This window comes from Mustela nigripes, chromosome 1 (assembly GCF_022355385.1).
Source record: "Mustela nigripes isolate SB6536 chromosome 1, MUSNIG.SB6536, whole genome shotgun sequence".
Classification (NCBI taxonomy): domain Eukaryota; kingdom Metazoa; phylum Chordata; class Mammalia; order Carnivora; family Mustelidae; genus Mustela; species Mustela nigripes.
Window position 1 is genome coordinate 166,958,265 of NC_081557.1, and position 21,455 is coordinate 166,979,719.

A 21,455-nucleotide genomic window follows, 5' to 3' on the forward strand; every position below is an offset into this window, starting at 1 on the left:
TTGTACCTTGATTGTATCAATGTCAATATTCTGGTTGTGAAATTTTACATTAGTTTTACAAAATGTTACCATTGGGATAAACCTGGTAAAGAATATATGAGATTCCTCTATTACTTTTTGCTCAACTGCCTGTGAATCTGGAATTACATCAAAATAAAAAACTTAGGGTTATGGACATTGGGGAGGGTATGTGCTATGGTGAGTGCTGTGAAGTGTGTAAACCTGATGATTCACATACCTGTAACCTGGGGGATAAAAATATGTTTATAAAAAATAAAAAATTAAAAAAATTAAAAACTTAATTGAGATATCTAATTTCTGTTTCAATTTTGGGAGGCAATGGATTATATAGAAGTGTACAGGTTAATATGCAGATGGTTAGTGATTATCTAGTTGTCATTTTTTAGACATGGGGGAGGGGTAAAGGGAGAGAGAGAGAGAAACAATTTTTTTTTAAGATTTTATTTATTTATTTGACAGAGAGAGAGAGATCATAAGTAGGTAGAGAGGCAGGCAAAGAGAGAGGGAGAAGCAGGCTCCCTGATAAGCAGAGAGCCTGATGCGGGGCTGGATCTCAGAACCCTGAGATCATGACCTGAGCTGAAGGCAGAGGTTTTTTTTTTTTTGTTTTGTTTTTTGTTTTTTTAATTTTTTATTTTTTATAAACATATATTTTTATCCCCAGGGGTACAGGTCTGTGAATCACCAGGTTTACACACTTCACAGCACTCACCAAATCACATACCCTCCCCAATGTCCATAATCCCACCCCCTTCTCCCAAACCCCCTCCCCCCAGCAATCCTCAGTTTGTTTTGTGAGATTAAGAGTCACTTATGGTTTGTCTCCCTCCCAATCCCATCTTGTTTCATTGATTCTTCTTCTACCCACTTAAGCCCCCATGTTGCATCACCACTTCCTCATATCAGGGAGATCATATGATAGTTGTCTTTCTCTGCTTGACTTATTTCGCTAAGCATGACTCCAAATGGATGAAGGACCTCAATGTATGAAAGGAATCCATCAAAATCCTTGAGGAGAACACGGGCAGCAACCTCTTCGACCTCAGCCGCAGCAACATCTTTCTAGGAACATCACCAAAGGCAAGGGAAGCAAGGGCAAAAATGAACTATTGGGATTTCATCAAGATCAAAAGCTTTTGCACAGCAAAGGAAACAGTTAACAAAATCAAAAGACAACTGACAGAATGGGAGAAGATATTTGCAAACGACATATCAGATAAAGGACTAGTGTCCAGAATCTATAAAGAACTTAGCAAACTCAACACCCAAAGAACAAATAATTCAATCAAGAAATGGACAGAGGACATGAACAGACATTTCTGCAAAGAAGACATCCAGATGGCCAACAGACACATGAAGGCAGAGGTTTAACCCACTGAGCCACTCAGGCACCCCAAGAGAAAGAATCTTAAGCGGGCTTCATGGGGCACGTGGGGCTGGATTTCACATCTCTGAGATCAGACTCTTAACGGACTGTCCAGTTATCATGACATCATTATGACAGTGCTTTCCCACATAATATTGCATTTGGGTCCTCCAATATTCTTGAGGTTTTCCAGGGCAGTGAGGTTATTTATGAACACTAGATTATATTGGAGAAGAGTTTCCTCATGTCTGTAAGTCAGCATTAAAGGAGAATAAAGTTGAAAGATTTAAGATTTTTTGAGCTTCTAGAAGTTATTATTGGACTTTTGGGAATTCTTCTTTATGGAGTGGTTTTATTGCTTATGTTGTTGTTGATGATGATGTGATGATGATGTTTTCCTTACTTGCACGACACGATGATTAAGCATCAAAGCAGGATGCTTCTTCTTCATGATATAAAAGGATATGTTAATGGTAGGATCACTATATGCCCTACAGTAAGTCCTACTCCCATTAATTCTAGGGAAATAATTTATTCAAATTTATGTTTGTTCAGGGTCTGTTTTTATTTATTAATTTATTTATTTTTCAGGGTCTGTTTTGAAATATTAACTTTATACCCTAGAAACTTTTTGACAAAAATTAAAATGAAATTTGAATCATTACTTAAAACCATAAAATCAGATAGTTGTTCCTCCTTATCCATGTCCAACTGGAATTGAATGTCATTTTTTTTTTCCTTCACTTTTCCACTAGCTTGCACTTGTCTGTTCACTAAACTTTCTCCTAAAATCTAGCAGATAGTTTTGGGAATACAGATTCAACTCATGTAACTCTCATTCTTTTTTTTTTTTTTTTTAAGATTTTTTCTTTATTTATCTGACAGAGATCACAAGTAGGCAGAGAGGCAGGCAGAGAGAGAGAGGAGGAAGCAGGCTCCCTGCAGAGCAGAGAGCCCGATGTGGGGCTTGATCCCAGGACCCTGGGATCATGACCTGAGCCGAAGGCAGAGGCTTAACCCACTGAGCCACCCAGGTGCCCCTGTAACTCCCATTCTTGACTAAAAGTGTGTATCCTGATAAAAGTTAGATTGTTTTATTGATTAGGCTACTTTATATTTTGCTGAATTAATTCATATGTAACTATATAAAAATAGTTCTGTTTTCCAAGTGTTCATATTTTAATTTATTTAAACTAAAGATGTGAGGGATGTTGGGTGGTTCAATCAGTTAAGTATTTGCCTCTGGCTCAGGTCATGGTCTCAGGATCCTGAGATAGAGCCCCACATGGGAATCCCTATTCAGCAGGGAATCTGCTTCTCTCTTACTCTCCCTCTGTCTCTCTCCTATCCCTGCATTGTGCTCTCTCTCTCTCTCAAATAAATAAATACATAATCTTTTAAAAAATTAATTAATTTATTAATTAAAGTTGTGACTAATGGTAAATGACAATAATCTCTAGATAATTCTTTTTTTCACAATGTAATTTCTCATACCAAGGACACAGATGGTTCTTGTGCAATATTCCTGACCATGCAAAGATTCCTGATAAATATTATCTTACCTAGGAAATGTCTAGATTGATTTTGAATCCAAAATTTATGAATAAGGTTGGATGAGATTATAAGGCTATTTTCATTGAAGTGTCAGGAATAATAAAATCATCTTCTAAAGAGATCATTATTAAAATTCATGTTAAAATAGTAATATGGTTCCACTAGGAGACTATGTCCCTTTAGTTGTAAGTATTTGAAACAAGTAAAAAATAAATATATCTCCCTCCCAATCTCATCTTCTTTCATTGATTCTTCTCGTAAGTGACTCTTAATCTCACAAAACAAACTGAGGGTTGCTGGGGGGAGGGGGTTTGGGAGAAGGGGGTGGTATTATGGACATTGGGGAGGGTATGTGTTTTAGTGAGTGCTGTGAAGTGTGTAAACCTGGTAATTCACAGACCTGTACCCCTGGGGATAAAAATATATGTTTATAAAAAATAAAAAATTATAATAAAAAATAAAATAAAATACAAAAAAAAATAAATATATCAACTAAACGTACATTTATATTTTCTAAATAAAGCTTCAAGGCCTTAAGCAGTTGTGCAAAGTATCATGATACCCATGCCTGATTAATGCCAGCAATATAGTCTGTCACAGTTTGAAAGAAGTCATTGCCTAAGGACCCTTGTCCATGCATTTCTTGCTGGAATAGCTAACTTTTTAATCCCCAGAGGTGAAGCTATAGGAGTCTCTGATGATTGTTTTTTCTTTCAGGTATGACCAATGCATTTTTTAAAAATATACTTATGGAAGTATATTTTGACCTACAAAATTTCCAAGTGAATATGTTAATTTTCATAGTTTTGAATTTAATATGCATAGACTTGAAAAGAGATCTCAATATTCCTTAGTCCACACAATTCTATTTAGTCTACCAAGTTATTCTGGATTCAGACTATTTTTCTCAATGTTTCAAAAATTACATTTAACTTATCATCCTTCATTTTCTTCTTTGTATCACCAGAATAGTGTCAAATTTCTAGCAATCCAAGACTTTATTTTCCTTTAACATTATAGGGTTTTGAATTTAAGCATCACATACCTTGGTCTGAAATATCTTTGCTGGGCATTTGTCTGGAATCTCTTAGTTTCATGTTAATTGATTCAGTCATTCTCTCATTCATTCATTGATCCAGTATAAGTAATCTGACTTTCCCAATACAGTGTTAAACTTCAGGAAAGTGCAATTTCTATTAAGAACCAATTGTATGCATCTTACTATATTAAAAAATGCAGTAAAACTTCCCATATTTTAAATATGTTTATCAATTTGGTGTTAACCTGAAAGGTGTTAAATCTGTCAAAAATCATATGACAGAATTGTGAAAATCAGGGTATCACTGATGATTCCTAAGAGTGGAACACATTCATAAGATTTTTTAAACTGACAATAAAGAAGGATTCAAATTTTAAAAAATCAAAATTAAAAAATAAAACTGCTTATTTTAATGTAATTTACAGAGATATTATATGTTCTGACCTATTATATAATCATGTTTCATCCTTAATAACTGTTACAAATTGGTGGGTCTTAGCATCACCTCAAAATGGTGCCACCTATCTCAAGAATTGAAATAAGAATAGATCATAGTGTCTAATCCATTGCAAGAACCCAAAATGTTAGCTACGTATAAGTTATTACATAGTAAAAAGGAAATTGTCTTTTCTTTCTTAAAAATAGAGAGTCTAGTGGTACAGAAAGACATATCATTAAGTTTGTTTTTTTTAGGAAACTAGAGTTTTGTATGCATCAGATTTATTAGAAAGTCCTCTGGTTGCAATGATTAGGAATCAGCACTGGGCAGAAAGTGAACTCAAACTATAGTGCAGTTGCAACAGCAAACTTAGTCAGTCCCCAGAGTGTCCTGAAGCTTCAATGCCCCTTCAGAATTATCCCCAACTGGAGCAAATGGGCGAGGCCTTTGTACTTTTACATCAAATAGTTATTAAATGTGAGATTCCTTGGGGAAGAGGGTGAGAGAGTTTCATTCAGCTGAGAGCAATTCTTAGAGAGGGACACTGTTGTAAATTGTCAACATCTAAACCTTCTCCCAGCTAGAAGAATAAAAGTCTCAGTCCTGGAGGGATACCCAAACAGTGCACTACAGAATCCCATCACACACATTTACAGATAATGTCAATATAATGATACCCACTAAGTTAGAGGTGTGAATGAACAAAGTACTTTCTGTGAAAACCCAGAGGAAAGAATGCCTGAATTTAATGAATGGAGAAAAGACTTCATGAAGGGGCTCATATTTGAGGTTGATTTTGAGTCCAGGAAAGGAGATAGGTTCTAGTTAATGGGATTAGAATGCACATACATTTTCAAAGGTATAAATATATGAAAAGTCCTAAGTCTTTAATAGATAATCAAATATCATTACTTCTTCCTAAAACAATACATCTTAATGTTCTCTCTGCTGAATTTTACATGAACTTGGACCCTAATGGTATTTTCTAAGTTTCTCTATTTCTTTGCATCAGAGTTAATTCCTATAATTTCATCATGAGAAACTTTTTAAAAAAATATTTTATTCATTTGTTTTAGAGGAGGAGAGGAGCAGATGGAGAGGGACAAGCAGACTCTGCACTGAATGAGAGTCCCAATATGGGGCTTGATCCCACGACCCTGAGATCATGACCTGAGCTGAAATAAAAACTTGATTCAACTGATTGAGCCATACAGAGGCCCCAAGAAACACGTTTTAAACTCAGAAATCTGCAGTTGTTTAACCCTTTTCAAACTTCATAGAAATTCTCTATCTTCAAGTTGTCTATGAATCTCAGTACAAATCAAAACTGGTCCATTTACTATCCTGTTGACTGATATACCTGCTTACATCTAAGCTGATACTGCATAAAGTTTCTTCATTTGCAATATCCTTTCCCTTTTTCCATCAGACAGATTATCATCATTTTTAACACATAAGTCCTGACACTGCTTCCTGATTCAAATCCTGGTTTAGCCATTTACTAAATCCTGGTTTAGCCATTTACTTTCGACAAGTTACTTAATGTCTCCATGTCTCTGGAGGTAACAGGAAGAGTAATACTCCAAAGTTTGTTGTTAGACTTAAGCAAATCAATATACATAATGCATTTAAAATGCTTGGTATGTGGTAAGTGTAATAAATGACCTGATCATTATCACCTTAACTTTTTATTCTATTATGTTGTCACTCTTTCAAAACAGACAGAAGCCCAACTCACATGTCCATTGTCAGAGGTCTTACATAAGTATCATAAAATTTCTACATAGACAGCACCCTTCCCCAGTTTTATTTCATGTTATTTCCATATATACTCAGCATCATTGTTCCACCTCTTGTCAAATATTCCATCAAAAATTTCCATACCATTCAAAAGGTCTGGCCATTTGTGCTAAATAATGTTGTCAGTTTGGTGTCACTTCTCCTGTCTAAAGTTGAGTGCTATAGATTTAGGTTAGAGTTGGCCAAGAGAGCCATCTCATCAGATGTGGAAAGTGGAAGGGGAGCAGAAGACATTATTATCAGACATTTGAGGGGTCACAAATATAACCAGAAGGTCCAGATGTGTCCAGGAGGACCTCGTTTTCTTTTATCTCTTTGTTTTCTTTTGACTTCCTCCTCATCAACCAGTTTGTCTTCTAGGTTGGCAGTCTCCACAACCAATAGCACCCTAAGCCCATTATCCATGCATACTCCAAGGCACTGACAGCAGGTTCTTCAGAGGCAACAGCTTCCATGCAAGTAGTAGTGTCCATAGACTTGTCCATAACCTCACAGTAAAGGCTCCCACTTCATGCCTAGTCACCAAAACTCTGCCCTTTCCACCTACACTAAATTGATGTGGTTAGTGACTACATCTCCAATACACAAACTCCCCTTCCAGACCTTTATTCCCCCCATTTCTCTCACATTCATGTGAATTCATTTCTTATTCTAGATCCTTTATTCTCATAAAACTTATAATGGGTTGGTTTTCTGATTGAATTCTCATACATAACCATATGATAGACTGAGGAGAGCTGTACATAGTTCACATCCACAAGAAGGGCCTTCGGATACCAGTATGTTATATCTCCAGTACTATATTTGTCATACCAGGCCAGCCACAAACAAGAATAAAGCTCTTAGTCTTATAGTCCCTATCTGCCCAAGGGCCAATTATTCCTAATGTCTTTCCCTATAATATATATTTCAATGAACTGTGGAATTCCCAACTGATTCCCCCCAATTCTCCCAAACCCATGACTTTCCTCAATATTAATGGAGGCCAAATGGACTGCTAGATTGATATACTAGGAAACTGATGCCTTCCTCAAAGACAACAGTATTGAGTCCTCATTTATAATATAGTATAATATAGTATAATCTCCATTTATTCAGATTCTGGAAGGCAACTAGGTAACTTGAAAATTAACTAGTCCTTTCAAGATTTTTGTGTAATTTTTGTTAGCACATATTCACAGTAGGAACTAATTTAGTTGTCCTGCTAAGCATGTACACATCCGAGGTCATATTGAATGATCTGGGTTTTCAATGAAAACTTCATTCTGGCTAGTTGTGACTCAGAAACGATAAACTTTGTGTAATCTCAGTAAATGCTCAGGTTCCAGCTCTCTGGTAATTCTTCCCTACTACTACTTATGTATGGCTTCATATTCAACAACAGACTCAATTGTACATAGACTTTTTGATCGTTCTCTGTCCGGTAACTTTTTCTCTGGTATTTGCTCCATAGTTCCAACTGCACTGATCGTCCTGAATCTCACTGCTCCCAACTCTGTTTGGGTTTTCCGTCCTTGCACTTCTGTTTGAAAATTGTCTCAAGGCCAAATGCCAATGGAATTGAAAGGATTACCTGGTTTATTTCTCTTTTCTCAGGAATCACAGCCCTATGATACCTGTTACTAAATGTTTGAAAACAATTTTTTAAATATATTTTATCCAGGTTTTTAGTTGTTTATGGTGGAGAGGTTAAGTCTTGTTAGGTTTTCCCCTCAAGTCTATTAAGGTCAGAAATAGAAGGACTTCAGTCCTCTCTTTGAATCAAATCTCAGTGTCCTGAGTATTAAGTCTCTGCCCTCATTATATTTCACTGTTTTTGACATAGTTGCTAAATCTCAATTTTGTGAAACACTTCACTTGGCCTTTGGATACCACAGTCTCTTGGTTTCTCCCTGCTTTACTAGACACATTCTAATCCTCTTTAGTTGGATTTCACTAATCTTTAGAGCCTTCAAACATTAAATTTCCCAGAGTTTAGTTCTTACATCACTTCTTTGGAGACATCATCTAATCTGGCTTTAAATCTTTGGTGATTACAACAGTTAATTTCATGTGCCCACTTAGTCAACTTAGTCAAGCCACAAAAAGCCCAGATATTTGGTCAAACATTCTGGGTGTATCTGTGAAAGTGTTTTGGTTCAAATTAACATTTGGATCCATAGATTGAGTAAAGCATATTGACTTCCCTAATGTGTGTAGCCTGCCTGAGTAGAACCATAGGCTGAGTAAGAGGGTTAGTTGGGTCTCCTGCATAACTCTTTGAGCTGGAATCCTGGTTCTTTCTGGCCTTTAGACTCAGATTAAAACATCGGCTTCTCCTTTGTCTCAAGTCTGTTTTCAGACTGGAATTCAAATCATTGGTCCTCCTGATTCTTGGACTGGGAGCTAGGTTTTCACTTTTCTGGGTCCCAGCTTGCTGACTTCAGATTTTGGGACTTCTCAGCCTCCATAATCATGTAAGCCAATTCCTTACAATAAATCTCTCTCTCTACATATACACACACATTAATAAATATATAGGGGACACACACACACACACACACAAACATTCTGTTAGTTCTAATTCTCTGGAGAACTCTAATGCAGTGATGTCCCCCAAAATTTTATCTTAAGTCTGGACTTCTTGACAAACCCCAATCTTATATATCAGGGCTGCTAAATTGTCTGCATCTGTGTGTGCAATAGGTATCTCCAGACTTAATTAAATCTCTCTTCCCAGCTTCAACCTATTCCTCCTCCAATATTCTCCATCTCAATAAATGGTACCTCCATTTTTCCATTTACTTTGGAAAAATTATGAAATAATTTTTACTTTATTTCTCAGAAGCCCCAATGCAAATTATTAGCAAATTCTTTCTGCTTATGTTTAAAAGTGCTTTTTAAATGTTTATTTTTATTAAGCTACAACACATATAGTAAATTGAATAAATGTAAATTGCACAGACCAATTATATGTTTAGATAGGTATACACCTATATAACTATAAACCAAAATGATATATTTCCAAGAATCTTCTGTTTCCATCTGTCAGTAATCCCCTGATGTTAACCATTAGTCTGATCTTTATGACCATAGATTAATTTTGCTTTCCTATAAAGAAAATTATACTGTAGGTAATCTTTCATTCCTGACTTAATTCACTTATCATTATATCAATAAGATTATCACATTCTTGCACATTTCAGTACTATGTTTTCCATGCTTTCTGGTGCTCACTGTATGAGTGAGTCATAATATATTTATGAATTCTTACATTTTGTTCTTTCAAGTTGTGGGCTATTATGAGTAAGGATATTATGATTTTATCTGAATATGTCCTTTGTGATTATAAGAACTCATTCTATGATATTTTATATCCAAGAGAGAAACAGCTAAATCATAAGGTACATGCATGTTTACTTTAAAAATATATATTTTATTTATTATTTGACAGAGAAAGAAAGACCATGGGGGGGGGGAGGAGCAAATGGAGAGGGAGAAGCAGACTCCCTGCTGAGCAGGAAGCCTGATGTGGGACTCACTTCTAGGACCCTGGGATCATGACCTGAGCTGAAGGCAGCTGCTTAACTGAATGAGCCATCCAGGCACCCCCAAGTTTACTTTCATTAAGAAATGCCAAAATATTTTTCTAAGTTATTGAATAAAATTATCCTCAGATTGACAATAGACTATAGTTGCAATTGCTTTATATACTTGTTGAAACTTAGTATTGTCAGTTTTTTTGGTCTTTTTGGTCTGCAAATTAAATTTGTGATTATCAGCTGATAATGATATCAAGCAACTTTATATATGTCAGCTAACCATTTTTGTATCCTTTATTTGTGTGAAGTATTTTTCTATTCTTGCTAATCTTTTAACGATGTTATCTGAATTTATTTGTTGTTAGAGTGTTTTACATGTAAAGGGATGAGTCATTTATTGAATACATAAGTATATCAGATACCTCTACTAGTCTGTATGATGCTTTCACTTTCCTTTTTTTTTTTTTTTTCTAAAGAGTTATTTTAGGAACAAGAATATCTGAGTTACATTAATTTCAGTCATCATCCAAGACTCAAATATAATGATAAAATTGTTTATATGGGTCTTATCATGCAAATTTCTGATGACACTTTCTTAATGGTGTCTCTTGATAAACAGAATTTTTAAAAAATTAATCTCCTTTTATGGTTTAAGTGATTTTTACTTGCCTTAAAGACCTCTTGAAGTTTGATTGCTTAGTTTTCATTTTTAGGTTTATGACCCACCCCCAAATTTGTTTTGTATATCTATATATTGTCAAGGTTCATTTATTCTCTTGCAAATATTTAGTTTACCCAGAACCATTTAGAAAAATCCTCCCTTCCTTACTCAGGCCCAGTGGTGTCTGTAATATACCAAGGAGTGATTATCTGTGGGTCCATTTCTAGATTATTGTATTTCATTTTGAACTTCCTATCTTTGCACTAATGCCAGGCTGATATTAATTATTCTAATTTTTTTAGTAAGATCCAGTATGTGTTACTGTAAGTCTTTTAACTTTATGTTCTTCTTGAATATTGCCTTAGCTTTCTGGGTCATCTGAACTTACTTAGGGACAGTATTTTTGGTTGTTTTTTTCCCCCTTGTATGTAGATCCATATGTTCTTCTTTATTTGCATATCTCATAATTTTTATTGAAATCTAGAAATTTCAAATTATATAATGTAACAACTTTGGAAGTGAGATTTGCTGTTTATTACAGTGGTGATTATTTGGTGAAGATATGTTAGACATGAAACCAAAACATAATCCAATAAAGGGAAAAATGAAAAAATTAGTGTCAAAATAACACCTTTTTCTCTGAGGAAAATTTTACAAAGAGGATTAAAAGACCACATACAGACTGGGAGAAATATTGGCAAACTACATATCTATGAAAAGACTCATGTCTAGATGATAAGGAATTCCCAAAACTCAGTATTAAGAAAATTTTCAATTTGAAAACAAAGACATGAGCATATTATTTACCAAAGAGGCCATAGATGGCCAATAAACACATAAATATACGTTTATCTTCACAAACCACTGGGAAAATGCAAATTAAGACTATGATTAGCTATTACTATGTATCTACTTAAACAACTAAAAAAAATTTTTTTTTAACATTAAAATAGCAAATGCTGGGGCATCTGGGTGGTTAAGTAGGTTAAGCTTCTGCCTTGGGCCCAGGTCATGATCCCAGAGTCCAGGAATTAAGTGCAGTATCAGGCTCCCCACTCAGCATGGAGCCTGCTTCCCCTTCTGCACCTCCCCTGCTCATGCTTTCTCTCTCTCTCTCCTCTCTCTCTCTCTCTATCATTCTCAAATAAATAAATAAATACAATCTTTTTTAAAAATTTAAAAGTTTAAAAATATCAAATGCTGAAGGATGTGGAGAAACTGGATCTTTCACATATTGCTGGTGGGAAAACAATATTGAGGAACAACTTTGGAAAAATAGTTTAGGCACTTTGTTAAAGACATACACTTTTCATGGAACATACACTTTTCATGGAACCCAGCAATCACAATTATCCTAGAGATACAAAGGCTTATGTTTACACTAAAAAAAAAAAAAAAAAAAAAAGTGTACATAATTATTTATGTCAATACTAACTTGTTATTGTGAAACACAGGAACAACCAAAATCTCCTACAATAAAGAAATGGTTAAAGAAACTGTGATAAATCCATAATATGAAATATTTTACTTACTAATTAAAAGGAGTAAGCTGTTGATACATACAATAATTTCAAGACATTTCAACATTACTCTGAGTGATGAAAGCCAATATCAGAGGTCTTATAATGATTCCATTATGCAATATTCTCAAAATGACAAAGTTACAGAGCTAGAGAACAGATTAGCAGTTGTCAGAGGTTAAGGAAAGAAGTTGATGTCACTGTAAAGAGATCTCTCTGGTGATGGGATAGTTCTGTATGTTGATTGTGGTGCTGGTTACACAAATCTGTACTTATGATAAATGATATTGTACTATACACGTATTTTATACCAACGTCAATTTCTTGATGCTGATAGTGTACTATAATTGTATAGATTGTAACTTTGGGGAAACTTTCAAAGATTACACAGAAATTTCTGCATTATCTATGCAAATTCTAAGGGATTTATAATTCAAAGATAAAGATTAAAAAACTAAACTCATTGATGTGTACATAAGACTATGTATTTTAATGTAGTAAATTACATTGCAATAAATGTTATTTATATACTGCAAAAAAAATTTCTCCAGTCAGAAGAAAAATAATCTCAAAAAATCATGAAAATTAAGATTGTGATTAAAAACACTGAAAATGGTGTACATGTAGGTAATATAAATGAATAATGATTACCTTGTGGAACTATAATTATATGTAGAATTAAAATGCAAGATAAATTTCACTTATTTGTGAGAGGAGTATAATTGAAATTAAAGTATTGTAAAGTTTTAGCATTATCTAGATTTGATAAAAATAACTTGCTCAGAAATGTGTATTATAGGGGCGCCTGGGTGGCTCAGTGGGTTAAAGCCTCTGCTTTCAGCTCAGGTCATGATCTCAGGGTCCTGGGATCGAGCCCCACATCAGGCTCTCTGCTTGCAGGAGCCTGCTTCCCCCTCTCCCTCTCCCTGCCTGCCTCTCTGCCCACTTCTGGTCTCTATCTGTCGAATAAATAAATAAAATCTTAAAAAAAGAAAAAAAAGAAATGTGTATTATAATTTCTAGTGTGACCACTAAAAAAATGAGGATATATAACTAGCAAGTTAACTGTGGGAAATGGAATAAAAAAATATCTGATTAATCAAGAGAAAAGCAAAAGAAAAAAATAACTATAAGTCAATTGTTTTGAGTAAATATAAGAACGCTCAGTAATTACACTAAATGTAAATGAGCTAAATGTCTTCAGGGACAGAAGAATTTAGTATAAAGTTCTTCTATTTTACTTTCCTTTTCTGTGTTAAAAAATAAGACCATATCACAAGATACAAGATTTACCATAAATAGGAAAGGTTTTTCTGTTTATTCCATATACTCTGCCTAAAATTTGCAAATTTTATTGAACTCTTGTCATGATCTACAGAGCGGGGTGGGAAAATGAATCTAAATGATTTGTGGGGGAGAGGGAAAACAGAAATTATAACTAAGAAGAAAAGGTCTCTGGTAGAACTTTCTAAATTAATTATACTCTTCACATCACTACTGAACTACTGCATGACACATTTTTACTTTCTGTGCAAATGCAACTACAGGGTTAATTATGAACTAAGAAGATTTCAAAATAAATTCCCCAAGGAAAAACTATCTTTAGTAACTTCAAGGAAACAACTGCATTCAGTGGTGTGCTATTATTTTGGAGTTATGAAGGACAGGAAAACTAACTTACAAATTTATCCCCCATCTGTCTCACTCCTCTGTTCTTTGTCATGTTGACTGGTTCCTCACCTTTATCTATTGATGTCTAATTACTAATAATATTGGAAATGAAAGGAAGGTTTTCCTCATAGTTGAAAAGATTTATTTTTTTGGAAAGATATTCTTCATTGTAGCATGTCCCTTACAAAGGAGAAAAATACATAAGACTTTTATCAGTTTAAACATCCCTGTGAACTTCATAAATCTTTTTGTCCTTTTCCCCCTACCATTTCTTAAGACCAGTTGCTTGGTTTTAGCCTATGATCATTTACTTTATGAGACTGTATTCCCACATTCTAGACACATGTTGCCAGGATTCCTTGAGATTTGCACTAAGCAATTTGCATTTGTTACTTCATTAATTCTTCACCTACACACTATAGTGAATTAGAATAATAATTATATTACTCCAGATCATGAATTTACAAGAGTCACTCTGAATAAGAATAAGTGGGGATACTAAATATCAAATACCAAAGGCATAGAGTTTACAGATCATATAATTCTAGTTGAAGGGCTCTGCTTATACAAGATAACTTACATTAAATTGTGCCAATTATTTTTTAATTTTGTTGTTAATACATTGTTCCTATATGAGTTTAGATGGAGCAACTTATCAAACCCAAGGCCGGTGGTAGTCTAAGTCACTAACAGGTAATCATTGCAAACTTTGATCTTGAAAGTAGACTTTAAAGTGATGGGGGCAAATATCTTGAGTTAAAAATGAAAACAGCCAATAACAGTAATTATAAAACTTACCCTTGTGCAAGTCTTTAAAATATCACTACAAAGCGTATGTATTACAGTATCTCATTTGACTCTCAGGATATTTGAAATAGGGATTACTATAGCCTCTCTTTCACAGATGAAGAAAAATATGTTCAGATCAGACACCTGACTGAAATCCACTCAGTAAGTACCAAGTAACAGAGTTGGATCTTGGGTTAAGGTTTTCTAAATCCAAATTTTATATAATTGCTTTATTGTATGTATATAAATTTTAGAAGTATTTTTGAACTGGTTCTAGTTTTGAACTCCTAATAACATATGTTTAGGTTGCTATAAAATATATATACTTCATTTTTTAAAGTTGAGATTATATTCCTTTATTAGATAAATACAATAAATAACATCACCTTTATATATACCATCCCACACTTTAAGAATTTCTAGAACTTTATAAGGGCTCCAGTGGAGCTGTTAAGAAGTAACATCTATACTTGTGTTTTGTCCCCTCAAATGGAATGTTTCCTTTGTGTAAATGTGATGCTATTCTTACCAAAGGAAAATCTAAATCAAAATGGCTAGATATTTTTAGATATTCACTGAGATGTTTCACACTAAATATTGATTCAGAATTACCTGATCCATTGAAATATGTTAGGATAATTTCTTGCACTGGCTCACTACATTCTACTTAGGTAGACAAGTACTATCTTGACTACTAGCATTAATCACAAAAAGAATTTGAATTTTTGCAGACAACAGATCTACAAGAAGTAGGAAGATCTACAGCAGAGCTGAATTGCCGGACAACAGTGAATTCTGAATAATGCATTTCAGTCTGTGTTATTAAAAATGCAGGATGTGTCAGTCACACAAAACCCAGTTTTTATAGAGGGATCTTTTTCCATTCTCCACTGTGACTTACAACAGGCAGAGGAATTTTTCACAAATTAAAGCTAAAATCCATTATATGCCCTTCTGTCTCTTTCCAACTTCCTGGCAAAGATTTAAATTAGGTATTTAGTTGTAGTATATTACTCAAGGGCGTCTAAAATATCCTCTTTCTATGTGCTGAAATGCATATGTGTGGGTGTGTGTATCTCTGTGTGTTTAATGTGTGGGTTGAATATGAAGGTGAGTTAATGTTAGTAAGTGAGCACATAAGGGAAACAACTCGTTCATTTGTGTAAAAAGGCTTTGCCTTCTCTCTTTACTCAGCCTTAGCAAATTTGAAATAAAAGCATTTTCTGTATTTCTTTAAGAAACTAAAATTTAGGAACAGATAAAATGAATGATGGAAATTTTAGCTTATAACATTTCTCTCTAAAAAATATATATGCAAGGGAATCAGAAATAAGTTGCCAAAAAGTCTGCTGGAGTATTCATTTCACTAAGAATTATTTCTCCAGTTTAGTGCTTTCCTGTCACTTAATTCCTAAGTCCAGAAATTTCTCCCCTGACTCTTCATATTCCAGAGCTGCCTTCTGTATTTCACATGTGTTCTGTAATCCCCTTGATTATTGCAGACCTGGGCTGGCCCTTCTTGTTCAACAGTTATTGGCTTCTTCTCGGCTTTCCCTGGTTAGGTATGTTTCTCCACTGTGCTTCCCTACTCTGACAAAGCAAACATTTTATTTTCATTCCATGATATTTAACGAATTGATTATTATTTTTTTTCCTGATTGTTTCTTTGGCCGCAGCGAAGTGAAGAAAATAGAACAAAGAGAATCAAAGATTTCCCGAAAAAGAAAGTTCTGGTAGAAATACTGTGCGCAAACGTTGATCTATCTTCTGCCTTGTAGAAGTTAGGGGATGTTGTTTTGTCAGGGCTTTGGGTATGATTGTGAGGATATATTTTTGCCACCAACCTCCTCTTCTAAAAGAAAAGTTTTCTTTATGTGCCTATATGGAATGACTCCTATTTACATTAGCTTCACCTAACAAATATTTCACCTGATCACCTTTGCCCAGTCCTCTTGAAGAACACATTCATTTTTTATGATCAGCTGAAGCATCACTTACACAGAAAATCTCATAACCCTCTCACATGGAATTTTGAGACTTTTCTTTTTATACATCCTCTAGACTTTATTCATATATTTATTCTAACGTTTACAGTACTCATCTTTATTAGATACACAGTAGCCCAAATGAAATTGTAAACTTCTTAAAAATAGAAACAGTATTTGATCCCTTTCCTTATCCCAATAACTAAGAATTCTGCCTGGCACTTAGAAAATGCTTAATCAATGTTTGTTGTATAAAGACTGATGACAAGAGATAATATTTGAAAATTGGGTGAACAAAGATACAGAGCTGCTTTGGGAAGAAGTGCAATCCAGAAAAAAATAAATCTGTTAGGTTAGGAAAATTAAGAGGAAAGTAAAAATACAGTTGAAACTTGTATACTTGTAGTTTTTCACCCACTGGTAAGTCTCAAAACAACCATGTGTGTGCTGGATAGAAATGTAGGTTACCATAGTCATCTTCTCTGCTCTAAGTACATGAAATAGTACTAAAAATAATGACAATCTTTATTGTTTTTTCCAAACAAATTTATGACATGGGAACTTTGCCATGATCTTCATTATATAAGCAAGAAAAGTAAGGCCTCAGAAAGTTTAAGTAGTTCGCCCAATATTACACAGCTACTACAGGTGGAACTGAAACCAGGCATTCTTGTTTCAGACTTTGGATTCTCAACTCCTTAACTACACGGTCTCTTAAATGGTGACAGCTTTTATGCTACCTTCGCCTAGTATTAGAGCATCTATTACCAACTGATGGTGGTATAGGTACTTTGAGTTTGTTTCCAACACAAGTAAAATATCTATGTCTATAACTTGAACTTTTGTTCATTCCTTCATGTGATCTGTGGTACCCATGGAAGAGATGTAGGTATACAATTTCAGATTAAAGGCACTGACTACCCAAAAAAAAAAAATTAAAAATCTAAAATTGGTCCTTACCAGTAATGTATGTGAAATAACTGAATATGTTCCTAGAAAAAAAACTATTAGAGTTCTTTTGAAGTTATAAAATACACATTATTATTTAGACCAATCCTTCTCAGTCTTTTCAGGAACCGTCTAAAGGGACAGTCCCTATCTCATCACTGGCATCTTACACGGAATGAAATAAGTTTCTTCTAGGTACAACTGCCACACAACCATCACACAGCCCCGCTGAACAGAAATCCTCACATGAGTTTGCCATCAACACAACCAGACTGTGTCCTGCTCAGTAAGCTTAGTTCACTTACTGCATGCTTGGATAATCTTTGCAATGTCAAATTGTGAAGGTTTCTAAATACTCCATTTCTGTGTTGTGCTTACCAGAGACCAATAACAAACAGTTGATGGACCAGCATCACACCACAGACCGCACTATGAGCAGCTTTGATTTAGCAAACGAAGCATAAACCCCAGCAAAGTCTGGTGAACTCTGACACTGAAAATAAAATAAGGCCCAACTATGATGTGGTCTATTAACATACTTTTAAAGACATTTGCAAATGAAAGGCCAAACAACAAAATTACTAATATTTACCAATGTTAATGATTTATAGTAAAATTGTAGTAAACACAATGTAGTAGTAGGATGAAATAGTATTTTAAAAGAGGTCATAGACATCCATTTTAGAGCCACCGTTATCTTTGCTTAAAACTATACATCGTTAGGGGTTTCTGAGTAGCTCAGTCAGTTGAGTGATGGATTCTTGGTTTCAGCTAAGTTCATGATTTCGGGTTTGTAAGATTGAGCCCGGCATCAGGCTTTGCACTGGGCATGAAACCTGCTTAGTATTTTCTCTATCCCTCTCCCTGTGCTCCTCATTCTTGTAGCCGATCATACTCTTCCTCTCTCTCCCAAGTAAAATAAAATAAAATAAAAGCAATGCCTTGTTAAGCTTCTTTGTGCAAAGAAGGTGAGACCAAAAGAAAGATTTACAAAATGATCGCCTACAAAAATACGAATGAATGGCTTTGTCTATGAAATGAACAGAAATTGGTAATGAGTGAGCAAAGAAAGGAGAGACTTGCACTTCTGGTTCTATAGTAGACCAGATGTCCTGAAAACTCCCTGTCTACAAAACATTAAATGCAAAACAAAGTTGGCTGAAATATGTATTCTTAATTTTCTTAAATTCATGTCTGAGCTGGCAAGAAAGAAGGGAATTTCCACTGAAGACAAAAATGAAATGAGTCTGAATCCAGACATAAAAGCAAGTGCTAAAGCTGGTGACTACCCTAAAAGAGTTTGCCAATTCTTATAATTCGGAGTCTTGGGTTTTAAAGCACACATGAAAAAAAGGACACATGACTTTGATCTGTGTACAGTGAGGAACTGAGCCCAAAATGCCCATAAAAAGCCAAAGTGTTAAAAGCAAAAGAATTAATGAGAAAATTTATCTACACACAAAGGTGGACACAAGGGAAATTGACTGGCTCAGCCTTACATTTGAGCACAGAAAAAGAAGGTATCTTCTGAGAATAAGGTGTGGGTTTCAAATTCTTATAAATCACATGACCTGGAGAAGCCCACTAAAGATTTAATTTAAAATGGTCATGGGTTGATGGCCCTTCAACACCCACCATAGGTATATCATCCTGGGAGGAGCACATTACAAACCTGTCTGTCATAAAAGCCTCTAATATATCATGAATGCCATGAATTACAATAAAAACAAAAAAACCAGATGAAACCAAAATTGAGGAGAGGGGAAAGTGAAAAGGAACTAAGTAATAAATTATATGGCTAGAGTGCGGGAAAAATTTGCCAGTGATCTCTACTCAGAGAATTTTTAAGAACAAAGATAGCCTGCTATTTAATATTAAGGAGTTTGCATTTTTTCATAATTAAATTCCCACTGCAAACTCTCAACAAACTCTGTATCCAAATACCTTGAGGGAAGGACTTTTGGAGAGAAAATCTAGGAAAAAGGGCCTAGATCCCAAAATGGTTCTCTGTTAAGGGGAGGTGTGAATGTTGGAAATTCAGTTCAGGTGAAAGAACTCCAGAAGCCAGCATTCAGTGAGTGATACTGAACCACAGGCTCTGGGTCTCTCTAAAGCTCCCTAAACCTGGTTATCTATTTCCAGTGTGCATTTATTGGGATAAGTCCCCATCTTTTATTACCCACTTAGTAGAACATTTATTTTAAATTATAGGGTCCATCGGGAAAAAAATCAAAAGGGAAATTCTAGGCACCATGGGCTAATCCTTAGTTGCCCTTATCTCCAGGATAAGAAACCATAATGTAAGGTTGTTTTGGCAGCATCCATAGGGTTTATATTAATGTACTAAGATTTGACTGTTTTAAATCTGCATAAAATACATATATTACAACTTTACATTTTTACAATTATGACATTATGTTCTATAATTTACCTCAATAGATTCTAAACCCGCTATTTCGTTTAATGGGTGCTGGGATGGTGAAACCAAATCCTGCCCTTAAAAAGGGTACTTGGGGGCGCCTGGGTGGCTCAGTGGGTTAAGCCGCTGCCTTCGGCTCGGGTCATGATCTCAGGGTCATGATCTCAGGGTCCTGGGATCGAGTCCCGCATCGGGCTCTCTGCTCAGCAGGGAGTCCGCTTCCTCCTCTCTCTCTCTCTGCCTGCCTCTCTCCCTACTTGTGATCTCTCTCTGTTAAATAAATAAATAAAATCTTAAAAAAAAAAGGGTACTTGGTTTTTTGTTTTAAAATTTAGTTGCATAAAGACAAAGATAAAACAAAAACTAAAGGAAAAAAATGAAGACTCCTGTTGGTTATCAAGGTTAATTCACAACAGTGTTTTCATAGTCCCACATTTCCTGCCTTAAAATTGGGGAATAATTTCTTGGACGGATTATGTATTTTGTGGCTTGGGGGAAAGAATATATTCACTGACCTGTTTAATATATGTTTCTTGTCCTAATTAATTTTAGTTTCTTTCATGGTTAGTGTAATGAAAATTCCCTTTCTTTAAGAAAAAACTCATAGTTCTCCCTCCCAGAGGCTCCAGACAAGTCCCTATAACATACTCCGTCAGATTGCTCTAATGACCTCTTGACCCCCTTCTATGTACCTCTCCCGATTTTATCTATTGTGTTTTCTACCCTCCCACTTTCAGAAATCTTTTCATTTTGCAAAGAATATCCACTCTCATAAGCTTCCTTCCACTTCTAAGCAATCAGCTACTTGGAGATCTAATACATAGGTTTTGTTTTGTCTGGGCCTTTTATTATTATTATTCCTTTTACTTCTTGACATTATCCTTGCTGTCTATTTATCCTGGAAAATAAAAAAGAGATCAATTCTAGAGAACAGTCTGAAATGTAAGAAGGAGAAAAACCCTTTGTGGCCTATTAAAGAGTAGCTGAGTAATTATTTAGTAAAATTAGAGTCAAAATTCTGTGAAGTCACTGAGAAAAGACATAGCACTTTCAATCCTATAAACCTAAGGTCCAGGGAAGAGGAAGATGACAGAAAGAAGATCTTGAAAACATTGAAGGGAGACAAAAGCTGAGAGAGTTGATACTCTTCTGGTTTGGAATTCTGGAAAGAAATGCCTGCAGGTTGTCCTTTGCCAAAAAAAAAAAAAAAATGAGTGGAGAGAGTAGAATAAAAATAGTAGGGTGATATATTAGATAAAGAAATGTCTGAAATGTGCTTCATATGTATCATCCCCCAGAATTCCTCATCAAAGTAATATGGCATTAAGGAAGATCTAGAATTTTCAAAAAGATCCTATGAAAGATTGGAAAGTGCTGAGAGCACTGGTGAAAGAGATGAGGTGGGTGTGGTTTCAAGACAAGGAAGACACTGTGTGCTCCTTGCAGGTGGAGACACTGTTAACAGAAGGAGGTCATCAACAACAAATCCTACTAAACATTCTTAAGTGAGGAGGAAGCCAGCTGTATTCCAGGGAGGCCAGGAAGGATTTCACTGTGATGATGTAGCAGAAAGAAGTGGGGTAGAGATATCTGTCCCCATATTCTCAAGGAAACCTGTCTATTACTCCATGTTCATATGACAGCTGGGGAGCTGTGAAGAAAACAGGATAGAAGAGGCAAAATATTTAATGGCCTGAAATAACTTAAAAGAGATTATTTTGT